The sequence below is a fragment of the Chlamydotis macqueenii genome, chromosome 2 (assembly GCF_036417535.1).
Source record: "Chlamydotis macqueenii isolate bChlMac1 chromosome 2, bChlMac1.mat, whole genome shotgun sequence".
NCBI lineage: Eukaryota > Metazoa > Chordata > Aves > Otidiformes > Otididae > Chlamydotis > Chlamydotis macqueenii.
Window position 1 is genome coordinate 93,490,120 of NC_141557.1, and position 13,126 is coordinate 93,503,245.

Sequence of the window (13,126 nt, forward strand, 5' to 3'; positions counted from 1 at the left end):
TTAGGATGGAATATAGCCAGGCAGATAAACTATTTAAAAGCCCCTTTAATCAAGACTATTTACATGGAGATTTTTGTCTTAATTAAAAACATCCCCCTATTCAATCACATTAAAGAGAAAGTGATACAAAATGTAATTTATTTTTCTATTTGAAATTTTTTAGAAAGAATGGTAAAAACATTTTTCCTTGCAGAGAATCACATCATCATTGGAAGTTGTCTTTGAGAGAATATTAGTTTAATCTATTCCATCGCTTACTTTTTAACTTGGAGTGAACTGTTGCACTCATATTTCAATGAAAAAGGTAGAAAGTCTACTTTTTTGCTTCCCACATGTTTACTCTTCTGACCATAAGGAACAGTGAGACAACCTAAAAGGAAAAGTTTTCTTCTCACAAATTTCCTGGGATCTCAGAAGATACCATAGACAACAATGCTAGCTCATGTATAGAGTACACCTTTTTTTTTTTTTTTTTTTTTTTTTTGCTCCTGGAAGCAAACCAGGTTAAAAGGAGCCTGTCCATTCTGCAGAAAGCAAAGCAGCCAGAGTATTACCATGCACTTGTAGTCAGCAAAGCCCTTAAGTAAGCACCAAAAAGGGAAAATAACGCCTCAGGAGGACTACCAACGCACCTCCCTTCTTTCCTTAATGAGGGTCTTGAAGTCCTGCCTGCCACTGGACTCCCCTCTTGCCTTCAAAATAGCTGCTGACTGTTTAGCTCACAGTGATGAAGAACAAGAGAAAAATTAATAGGACTAGAGAAGCCCTTACAGAATGGCCATGGCAGGGATGCTTCACATGGAAACATGGCATCTGAATGGAAATAGGCAGTCCTTAGCAGGACGAGGGTTGCTGTTCACTTTATTTCCTGCCAGATTTGCAGACCTGTGTGGTTATAGAGGAAGAGCAGCATGTGGGACATGCGTGAAACCTCACTGAACCTCCCACATGGTGCTAAGCCTGCCAGCTAAGAAACCGAACCCGGGGCAGGGAATATATCACCGTCTGACGAAGCTTTGCCAGTGTGAAACAGCATTTCTTACAAGGTGAGAAGTGATTCAGTGGGACAGCTGTGGTGAAGGCGAGGAGATACCCCATTGGTGTTACTAGACCTGAAGAGGTTGCAGGGACATTTGCTCATCAAGCTCTTATTACTTTGCACTCCTCAGACTTTTAGGCAACGCCTTTGCTGTGAAGCCATTTTCCTTCCCAAGTTGATACTGACTAAACTGGCAGATTCAGAAGAAGGAACATACATAACAATATATCAGATACATCAGTGCAGAGCTACATCTGCTTTATGGCACACCCATGTGCTAACTCAGCTATGTTGCTTTGAGCCTGGGACTTGGTTGGTCAGCTTCTGCAAAAAGTCTTTGGTCAGATTGCAGAAAACCTAAAAATAGCTTTGAAAATGTCCCATATTCTCCGTGATGTCTTAGGCAGTGCAATGTCTAGGTGTATCTTACCCTCTCATGGTGCCCAAAGTGATTAAACATCCCCTTACCTGAACTGAGCAGTGCTGGAGCAGCAGCATAACTGAGCACCTGCTGGATAAGGTGAAATGTCCCCACACAACCACCCATCCGTACAGCCTGGTTCTTCCACACCCTCCTCAGCCCTACCATGCTTTGCAAGGCTCACTTCAAATGGCAAACATTTCTGCTTCGTTGCTTTGCAATAGTCGCATGAACTTTGTCCTGATGTAGCTGCCCGGTTTGGGCAGGAGAATGTATTTTGGATAGCAAGTGTATTCTGAGGTTGCTGCCTGCCAGGGCTCTTCGAAGCCAGGTTGCTCCCTGGAGCTCACTGGAACTACTACATGTGTATATCTTGTCTTACAGATCTGTGTGGGTACAGAGCAGCATCTGCCTTTTTACAGGGAAGGAGCATCTGCATCACCATAGCTATCGACAAACTCAATATAGTCTTTTCCAAGCAGGTCTAAATCACAGGTATCATCTTCCTTTGCTTGGCGTCTTAGTCCTCTACCTTAGCCCTTCAGAAACGCGATGAAATATGCTAATTTCCATCAGGCTCTATTTGCTCTCATTTCTTAGAAGGTATTTGCGCAGGCCACGGGATGACTAGAGCTGTGCCAGCCTATGGCAGTAGGCATCTGGCCCAAACCCTCTTGTAAGCCGTATTGACTTGTTTACTAAGCCTTGAGCACTGCTTCGTTCTGCCTTGTGCGTTACCGACAACCTTTCCTTGAGCGTACATTTCTGGAGGAACAGAAAAGGCAGGATCTGCCTGAGGTGTTTGGACGGTTCCTAGGCATTAAATGTATTTAGATGCTACTTGAAACTAAATCCATTTGAGGGTTGTTCAATGACTTTAGTTAATTAACCAGGCTTTTATTTGTTGCTGGTTACTCTTACATTAAATGAAAAAAAAAGATTATTTCCAGTATTGTCTCTTCAGATCAGAACTAGCTGGTTTTTTTCTGATTTAATCATCTCTTACTGAGTAGCCAAGAAAGATTCATTATTGCCTCTTGAAGCTAAAGAAATGTCAGAGGTATTAAAACATTGACATTTTGTTGCTGTGCTCTCTGTGAGATCAGACAGACAGCTGCCTGAAGGCAAGCTCCGAGATTACTCATCCCATTTTGTTGCTGTGATCTGGTGTTGTGGCCTACAGTTGCCGTGACTCACTCCCTCCCCTGTCAGGCTGCGCACAAATGGCTTTGCCCTGTTTCTCGTGGTTGTAATGGACTCGAAAGGGCCAGCACTAGAAACCCAGAGCCACTTTGTGGTGTTGGTTTTGACAATGAAATAAGAACTTGCTAATGTCTGCATTTCTTTTACAGAAATACTGCATGTGACCTGATCAGCAGATGCTGAGAAAAACAGGATTAAATCCTTTGGGTGCAGGTGGCTTGGATCGCTCGGCAATGTCTAAATGCCCTAGGAAAAGATTATCCTGTATGACTCTCCTTCATTCTTTCCACCTTTCCTGGTCCCATTTTCATTTTATTACAGTGCTTTCCAACAGCATTGAGAAGACAAGATGAAAAGAGAACTTGCTTGGTGGGAAGAGCTCGCCTGTCTGTGTGTCCCAGATGCCCGTTCTTCTTGGTCACCTGCTGTGGGCTGTGGCTCCCATCCAGTTGTAGCTCTGCCCTTGTGCTGGTGCCTTTGAGCTTACTATCGCCCATATTTTGGATCTTCCTCAAATTAGACCGTACAAAGGCAGACAGTGGTCATCTAGCATGTGGAAGCAGCCTCAGTTTCTCTGTCTGCTGGCCAGGGCAGCCTGCAGGATGCTCTTGGTTTAACTCTCCAGTTCTCCAGGCTGCCTGAAATGGACACGGGTCACAGTGGGACAACCATTTCACTAGCACATTTCTTCCCTTTCTCTGAGTATTTGTTTTAGAGACACTGGATACTTCTGGGCATCACTTTCTTTTTCACAGAAAAAAAAAAAAAACAGGACAAACAGCTTCTCTGACAGTTTGAAAAAAGGAGATTTACTTTTCCCCATTTCTTTAAAAGAGGTGCTGAGCAGTGTGCTCTAGCAGTACAGCAATGGGATTCAGTTGTCAGTCATTCCTTCTCCCCTAACCTACACAAACTGGGCACACAAACCAGTGCAAAAGCAGAGGCCTGAGTAACGTTACGAAACACCTTTCCTTAAATGCCCACTTTCGAATTAGAATGGATTTTAAGAGCAAAAACCCCACCACCACCACTGCAGCCTTCACAGAGTGAGGAAACTCTCCTCAAGTTACAGCAAGACCTTGCTGCCTTCTCACCAGCTCTGTTCTTGGCCTTGGTGTTTCTGCTGCATTTTATGCAACAGTTCAGAGCAGCGCAGTAAAGTCCAGGAAACGCGCTTTTACTCACCCGAGTATTTTTTAGGTCTTACCCATCTTTTGAAAGGTTTGAAGTCCAGCCCACACAGGAGCATGGCACATTTACAGATTATGGTTGCGTGTGTTTTTCTAAGCTAAATAGTAGCAGACATTCTCCAGGTTTTTCTCTCTGTCCTCTCACTAGTAAGCAAAGTCTTGTCTCCAGGACTTGGTCAGAGTAAAAGTCAAATGGGAAGACAGTTTCTTCTAAATCCTTTTCCATCCCCAAAGGCCTCCAAAATTCTTTCCCTGAGCCTGAGCTCCAGGGAGAAGTTATCACTGTCTGTGCCCGAGGTCTCTTGGCTGCCTTTTCTCCTGTTGCGTTTCTGGCGTTGCCTTTGCATTTACAGACCATGGTAGATCTGGAGAAAAGCAAACTGTAAACCCTCCTCAGCAGGATTGGTGAGCAGCCGCACCTTGCCGGCTTTCCTCTGGAGGAGATGACTCTGTCTGCAAAAGGGCTTTATTCTCTTGCCTATTTACCCTGCATGAGACACAGCCGTTGTGCGGAAAACGTCAATGAAGTTTAAAAATGCCAGTGAACCGTCACCTGCTACCTCTGTGAAGTACAAAGCAAAGCAGGCTGAGGGTAAGCCCTTCAGGCAGAAAGGAAGTCCATAGATTAAATACAGGTATGACTATGGACAAAGCTTTTCCCAGCAAGTTTGGAAAGCCACCAAAGCAAATACACCCAGTTATGTATTCCTCATTGATATTGTATAGATTTCTTCCCAAGTGTGGACATAAGCGTTTATTCATGTGTGGAGAGTTATCCTAATTCTGCCCTTTTATTTCCGGGGGTGTTAGTTCTCCTACTGGTTTCCTTCTTTAGGCATTTCTGAAAGACACTGGTCGTGCTGCGGTGTGACCTCCCCTGGCTAGCACCAACCCTTCTTTGTGAGGACAAGCGAGAGCTCTTTCAATTTTGAATGGTGGGGTTTCCTCAGAGCAGAGGCGACACTGTTCTCTCAGCTCCTGAACAAGCCTGACAGCAGCAGGATGTATCTTGTGCCCACAGGGAAGGGATTTACCTCGGTCTTCATCCTCTTGGAGCCGTCTAGCTGAGGAAGCTCTGCCAGGACGTAGCCTCCTCGCCTCCCCGCAGGCTGTGGGTACCTCTGCAGTTACCCGTGCTACCAACAGTTTCGGTCCATTTTAGAGTGTTTTTCAGTGGTGAGCCCTCTCCCTGCCTCTCAAGAGCCCCAAGGCAAGGGAAGCCCATTCAGTAGGGCTGCCCTGACTGTGGGTTTCAGATTGTTTTGTGAGCAATCCCATGTTAATTGCCAGCCTTTGCCTTTGGAAAGATCCCCAACACCTCAACCCCAATGCACCCTGCTTATGCATCTCGTGCTGGGGCTGTCTGGGCTCTCTGCAGCCAAGCTATCTACAGACATCAAGAGCTGAAACAGCGTGCTGTTCTTTCTGTCTCACTGGTATTTTAGCCAACAGAAATTCTGTTAACCAACTGCAGTTTTCACATTTTTCACAACTTCAAGACACATTCATAGTGCTGGCAAACTAGAATTTTTCAAAAAGTTAGCTGTTTAGACATCATCTCCTGTGGTGGCAGCCCAGTTGCTCCAGACTGGGCCACAATTGCACAGTTATGAGGTGGTTGCTGCATTTTCCCAATGTCTTTCCACTGAAGGAATGCCAGCACCAGAATTTTTTTTTAGATTTCTCTGCATCACTTCTTTTTTTTTGATAGCTCACACTTCTTTGGATTTAATATCCAGTTGACATTTATATGTCCATTGTTCATCTTTTGAAGTTATCTATCTCATTTTCTTGTAGATGCTTTAGATGAAATCCCATTGTTTAAAGTTTATTTCTACTGCAACCATCTACACACAAGGAAGAGGAATCTAGGACCACAAAAAATAAGTCATATGTGATAGAGCAACTGCAAGCCAAAAGCTGTTTTGTTGCTTTCAAAGCAGAAAAAGGCACAGAGAAATATTAACCCTGTCTGTCATGGCAGTTTCCACTTGCCAACACACACTTTAGAAGTATTGTATTAATTAATAATAAAAATAAAGAATCCCACAAGTTAACACAGCATGCTGAGCTCATCTATTGTGCACATATAAAAATCACCTACAAAGCAACCAAAGTTTTCCACTGCCCATGCAGACTTTGGTCCAACTCTCTTTCCCACCCCCTTCCTCTCCCCCAGTTCAGAAAAGCAGGAGACTGGTAAGAGCTTCACTGTGCTTTCCTGATACCTTTTCCCAGAGGCCCCAAAGCCCCAGTATTGCCTATGTTGCGATCCACAGTGCTTCCAGGAGGGATATGGATGAGGCACTTGTACCACTGCCTAAATCTCTGCTGGGCGAGAAGAACATCTCCTGTTCTCTAACTGGGGGTTCAGCCAAATCATTTTGAGGAATATCCTCTAAAAAGACAGTCAGTGACTTAAAGAAACACTTTCTCCATGCTCAGATGGTTCAGTCCCTACCAGGCTTTTGCTCAGCCATTGCTGAGGTTTTCACATTGTATTTGGACTCTTACTGCCTCTCAGAAATGCTCACAAAACAAAAAGGGGCAAGTTCCTCTTTCTGCATTTGAACTGTAGCAGCTCAAGTCTCCGCAAGAGATTTCATGAGAGCTCTCAACCACTCTCCACCTCTCCCTTGCTGGAAAGCAGCCATGGCAGCTTGTACAGTCCCTGCCCCGAGGAGGAAAGGGGAGGAAAGCAGCCAGATCACCCTGGGCTCTACAAGCCAGGGGTCACAGATACACTTTTACGTGACCTACATTTGAGTGGGAAGCTCCCTCAGGCTCAGTTTGTGAAACACATCCCATCCTTGGACTTCTTTCTACATCCCCTCTTCCTCACCCAAGCTTCATGCTCAAGTCTTGATCTTGACTATCTTATCTTGTGTTAAAAAAAAAACCAAACAACCCAGAGCATCCCTAAAAACCTCCTGCCATGTATCCATGGCCAGATGCAACCTGCAGCCAGCCTCAAACCTGGCAGGGGAGCCAGGGCTCAGAGCCAACCGATGCTGGCACCAGCACACTTGACACGGATGTGACCAGGAGAGGGACATCACCAAGTAAACAGCAGTAGCTCACATCCCAGCTTCCAGTCCTCCTCTGCCTTCAGGGTGCAGAGAACGGGGCGCACACCCTGTAGCACACTGTAACAAAAGGTCAAAGGGAAAAAAAATAAATCCCTTCTGGGGTTTAGCTGCTTTGGGCTCTTCCTTCTCTTGAACCCTGGTTGGAGACACCCGACTCCCCCAGCCAACCCTCCATCCCTAGGCCTATCCACAGCACTGGACTTCTTTCCTTTTATTTCCTAGCCAAGCTGTCCCTCCTCCTGGTGCCCAATTAACCCTCATCCCCAGAGCTCCCATCCCGCATCCCTATAGCCTCCACCCTCGTGCAGTGGACAAGGTCCGTGCAGTGGCCTACACCAGCGCAAGCCAAACAGGCGAGGCTCAGCCCTGAGGATTTATCCAAACCTGACCACACCAGGCACACAGAGGAAAATAACTCCCCTATCTTTCTCGGAGCAGGCTGCAGCTTCTCGCCTTTGTTATGTATTACTCCTGTCATCAGAAAAAAAAACCGTGCAGGAAAACAGCTGAGCATAACATATCAAATGTGCCTGGTAAGAATATCTTGTGATTTAAAGCCTTGGCACAGCACGAAGCACAGGCAAGTGCTTTCGCTGCGACTGTTTGAATTACCCCAGCTATTTTGGAGGGAGGCTGGGAGGACCAGTCCCACCCTGAAGCTGGGCATATGTAAGTGCCTTGCTGAACCCAGGCCAAAGTTTCCCTAGAAGAAAAGGTGAAGTTTGTGTAAGCATGAAAAAAAAATCTTGTTCATTCTCTTTTCCAATCTTGTCCATTCTCTTTTCCATAAAGCATGGAGATGAGAAACAAATCAGCAGTAAATTAGCTGGAGATGAACATTTGGATTCAGATTTCATAAGCTTGCACATCTGGCCAATAACAAGGTGTGATTTATTGTGAGCTCTAACGAGATGTGTGGGCCTCTATGAAGTGATTAGGGAAAGGAGTCTCCCCCTCCTCCGCCAATTGCTTTGTTTCCTGTTTTAATTTAATAATGGACAGTTTGAATTTTCTACAGACACTAATGGGATCTGTTTTCTCTCGTGGGATTTTGCTCCACCACATTTGGTAAATGAAGATATGAGAAGGAAGCAGCCTTTAGCAGAAGATTGATGGCGCCGCCCTGGGCGCAATCTGATGGGATGGGCTTGGCAACGCCGCGAAGAGCAACTGTCTGCCTTGACAGGGAACATTTTCTGTTTACCCCGAAGGACAGCAAAGCATTTAACAAAAGGCACTCTTCCATATTAATGAAATAACTTGCAACAAGTTTGCTGAAAGCTGAGCTGAGCCCCAGGCATCTGCTGGTGACATTAGGCACTGTGGGGTGGTGGTGACAGTGCTGGCCCTGGGATGCTCAGGGGAGCTGCAGGTCCTGGGACCTTTCCACCACCAAGCCCTGTCCTCCTGTACCCTCCTGTACCTCCCTGCCACACTGCTGCAGTCCTCAGACAGCCCGAGGGCTCCACATAAGGCTTTACACCCCCAAAACATGAGATGTTTCTGCCTGCTCGGCCCCATGGGGAACAGGTATTGGTAGCCCACTCCACTTCTTTCCTTCCCAGCAACTCTGTGCCCCTAAATAGTGCGATTTTGAAGTCTGATGTTGCACAAGTTGCCCAAAAGGCAATCTCCATCCTCCTGGGAGGACATTGGCGAGATTCGCGTCCCTTGTCAGGCGCCCAAGAACGCAGAAAAGCAAAGGTAACTCCAAGCAAACCCCGCGTATGTTCTTCTTTACTCCTAGTGAAAATTCAGCCAGCGGTGTTAGGTGTGCGAGTGAGAAATTAAGCAGCCATGGGTTTCCTGGAGTAGCCAGAGCCGGATGTGCTGTTACTGCTTGAGCCCACACAGTTACAGGCTGTGGAAGAGGTACATGCATAATTCATATACTTTTAATTAGTAGTATCTTTCAATATATTGAATTTATTGTAATTGCGTTTATCTCATCACACTCTCCGACCTACTGAAGCATCACTCATTTTTCCTTTCCATTACAGTATGAGCATAAACAACACTGATTGGACTTTAGAACTAGACTTTATAAAGGAGACCGAGAGCTGTGCCAGGCTCTCCCCACTGGAGAGAGCAGTGCTGGAACTGGATGCCCAAGTGCCACTTGGGGAGATATCAGCTGCCCTGAGCTGGCCCACAGCTGCAGCTGCGAGACAGGTCCTGCATGTCCTAAAGCTCCTCTCTGGGGCTTAGGCTCAGTGTCCTTGGAAGGGTTTTCAAGCAAGGAAAGCTGTCTTGCAAGACCGCTGTTCAAGCAGAAACTGCCGTGCAGCCAGGGCTCTGCAAACAGGGGTGAACAGGCCGGTGGGGACAGTGGCTCGGGGTTGGCAGAGGTGTCCGTTGGAGAACAACCGAACCACCTTAGTGTTGCAGAAAGATTTCTTTCAAGAGTACGGTGTCCCTAGAAAGTGGAGCCTGGAGCTTTTGCCACTCAATTCGTAGGTGATGCACACAGCTAGGAGGCTGCTGAGACCTACCAAGATACACTCTTCTCTACTGAATTTGTGCTGAGCTCCCCAGGGTCCTACGATAGGACCCATCAGATGCAGTGAAGGCAACAGCTTATTGGCACCTCCCAGTGTTTGGGTCTGCTGAGCTGGGCAGGTGAGGAAGCAGCAGCTGGAGGGACAGCTCTTCTGTGGAGAGATATTTCAAGCCTCCATGGGTGGGACACAGGACTAGCAGTGCAGGGGTTCAAGTCACTGCACTAATGCAGCTTTTCCAGAGAGGGAACCAAGGCCGTGTTGCTGGGGAAGGATGGGAGATGCAAATCCCGCAAGTGGAGAAAGAGCACAAATTGCTGGGAAACAGCCTTCTGACTGTCCGAAGAAACTTTTTCCTCCACTCCAGGAAGGTATTTAGCAATTCTAGTTGGTTAGATGCTGCTCTGTCAGGCCTGGGTTTTGTTTTCTTTTCCTTAGCGCACACAAAGGAAAAAGAAACAACCAACAATTAAAGCAGTTTAACTGAGACTTAATGGTATGCTTCTCCTGTGAGACCAGGTGGGCAAACCCAGAAGTTTGTTATCGATTTCATGGCCAGAGCACTAGTTTGTGTTTGCCAGGTGAGAGGTTGTGCACCTAAAAAAAAAAGAAAAGAGGAAGAAAAGAAAAAAGAAAAGAAGTACCCAGCTTGGGCTGCCCTCATGATTTCTTACCACATAATATATAGCAAGATTAATTCCACCTGTGTTTCTTGGGGAAGAGAGGACTTACATTAGTGCACCTGACGGCGATGAGACCTCTCCATCTTCCATCCTGCCCCCTCCCCATCTCTTTCCAGTGGTTCAAAGTTTGGTGCAGCATTATGGAGCAGCATACTCATCTAACTTCAGGGGGCATAAAGGGATGGCCATGGCTATGCTGTGAGAGTATGGAGAGGAGGAGGTTGCTGAAATGCTACCTGAAGCAAGAAGAAAGAAGGCAGGCAAGGGTATCTTTGGTCTTTTTTCTTCAGTGTGCCTCCATTCACTAGTGTCTTCTTGTTAAAATGGAGCCTACCCCACCCCGCCCCCCCCCTTTAAAAATACTCCTCCATGCCCTTCCTGCCTATGGTGCTCTGGAATAGGCAGGATCATCACCAAGGCTGGGCACTGCACACACAGATATTTAGGATGGATCCGAGGAGAGCTCCTGGTAGCCATGGCTTCCAGTACCTCAAGGGGGCCTACAGGAAAGATGGGGAAAAACCCTTCAGTAGGGCCTGTTGTGACAGGACAAGGGGTGATGGTTTTAAAATAGAGGGAGGTAGATTTAGATTGGATATTAAGAAAAATTTTTTTACAATGAGCGTGGTGGAACACTGGAACAGGTTGCCCGGAGAGGTGGTGGATGCCTCATCCCTGGAAACATTAAAGGCCAGGTTGGACGAGGCTCTGAGCAACCTGACCTGGTTGGAGATGTCCTTGCTTCTTGCAGGGGGGTTGGACTAGATGACCTTTAAGGGTCACTTCCAACCCAAACTATTCTACGATTCTGTGGCTGATAGCAGCCCCTTGCCAGGCAGCTGGTCCCTCACAAGAGGTCATCTCATGGGGGTTTTCTAGCTGACAAGGAAACCTGCTGCACTGTAATGCCTGTCAGATGCTGCTCCCAGGGAAGACTGGAGGCCTGACAGTGATGAGCAGGCAGTGAGATGGGCTGTCTGGGTAGAGGGAGGCTACTGTGGTGTGAGCAGAGGTGGAACAGGTGGAGGGAAGATGGAGAGATGAGCGAGACACGTGTGGGTGGAGGAGTACCTACTGAGGTTCAGGGAAATCAAGGGCTGGCAAGGGGCTTCAGAAATGCAAAAGATTTTTATTTGGAAAGTGAACAAAGTCAGAGGTGTTTGTGTGGGAGGGGAGGGATTCTCACAGGGGTGGAGGAAGCCGGCATTCGTGAACCAGTCAGCAGGTGAGTGCCAAGCAGAGTGTGGAGGAGGATTAGCTGGGTGGCATGGAGAGACATGAAGGGGCTGTGGAGCAGGTGGTTTGAGGAGATACCTTCTGCTTCCGGTGGCTTGCAATAACCAGGGCAAGGTGTCGAGCTGGCCAAAACCCACACTGAGCCTTGGCTTGTCAGGCTGGAAGTGGAAGATGGGAGCGCTCTTGGGTGCAAAGCTAAGTCAGCTCCAGCACTCCCCCTCCCTGTCTTCACATGCTGGCAGTCTTGGCAGAGATGCTTCTCGAGGGCTGTTGTCCCTGTGTTGCCTCAAAAGAGCCGTGACCCAGTGCAATGGAGGTGCTGCTGGTCTTGTTCAGTACTGCTGAAGGCACCAACTGCAGCCCAGCTGCAGACCTTGCTCTGTTCCTTGAGCAAACACTGGCCCCATGGGGTTTAGTCAGCTGCGGAGGGCACAGATATGAAACTCTTTTCCAGGACAGAGGAGTGACCAGCCTCACAGTGATGCCCCTGCCATCAGATCCCTAATTTCACATACCCAGGTAGAGGGCAGCCCACACTGACCTCCCTCCCCAGAACCTCACTCATCTCATTATGCCCACACACCCCAGGAGCAAAACAGACTCCAAAATCTCCAGAGCCCCAGCTCTTATGTGTGCTTCTTACACAAGTGCTGCAGCTCTCAGTGCCTCCCTCAGCCCCAAACCCTCCCTGGGTGACCCTGGAGCTGCAAACATCTCCCCATCTCCCAGCGGGGCAGCACGGGTCCCACCTCAGAGGACAGAGCCATTGTGTCAGCCACAGCAAGAAGTGTACCGCAGGAGGGAAGGAAGTGCTGGGGAGGGTGTTGGCAGTCCATCCCCTGCCCAAAAAAAAAACAACCCTTGTTCTCTCCTGCCAAGCCACCCCGTGCCCTTGCCAAGCCTGGCACTGCTGGAGGGGACCAACAGCCAGAGCAGAGTGGGGGGCAGGCAGCACAGAAATCACTTTTTGTTGTTGTTTTCAAAAGCAGCAAGACAAATAATTTTTTAAAAAGATGATACTTGAGTTCTTCCCATCACTGGGGCTTTGTGATGCTAAGCATCACTGACTAAGTGTCTTTAAAGAAAAGAATTTGTGCCATGTTTTCCTTGGATTTCCAAAAGAGTTTGCTAATGAAAGGCAGAGGAAGAACAACGCAGGAAGGTAAGTGGCTCTCTGCTTGAAGAGCTGAATAACCAGTGCATGAAACAGTGAAGATCCACGTGGCTTTTACGCCTCACTGCTGTGCCAGGTACTGTGATGGCAGGGCTGTGCGGTCACTGGCATTGTATACCACACACTGTAGAAATATTCATTTAAAAATATAGAATTAGTATCAATTGCATATTGCCTACGTAATGATGCAATGTTACATATGTAGTTTTAAAATAAACTAAAAAGGCAAACATTGTCTTAGGCAGTGCTTTTCTGCCAGGCCACCTGGCAGGGGATGGTGTGGGTCTGCTCTCCATCTCCTTGTTGTTTTCCTCCCTTCTCCCCCGAGAATTGAAGACCCTAAAGCTTGGAGAGAGAAGACACCACACATATGATATGTGCTACTGGCAGCACATAAGACATAGGTTGGGGTTGTCAGACACATCTGATGCCACAGCTAAGCTGATCCCATGCCCAGTTCCTCACAAAAAGAGCAGGCCTGCTTTCCTCATCTGACATCAGGAGCTGGGGATGCTCCTGTGAACCTGCTGGGAGGTGGGTGGGGAAGGGCAATGGCTCATCTTTTATTTCCCTCATTCCCTGGCATCTCCTCC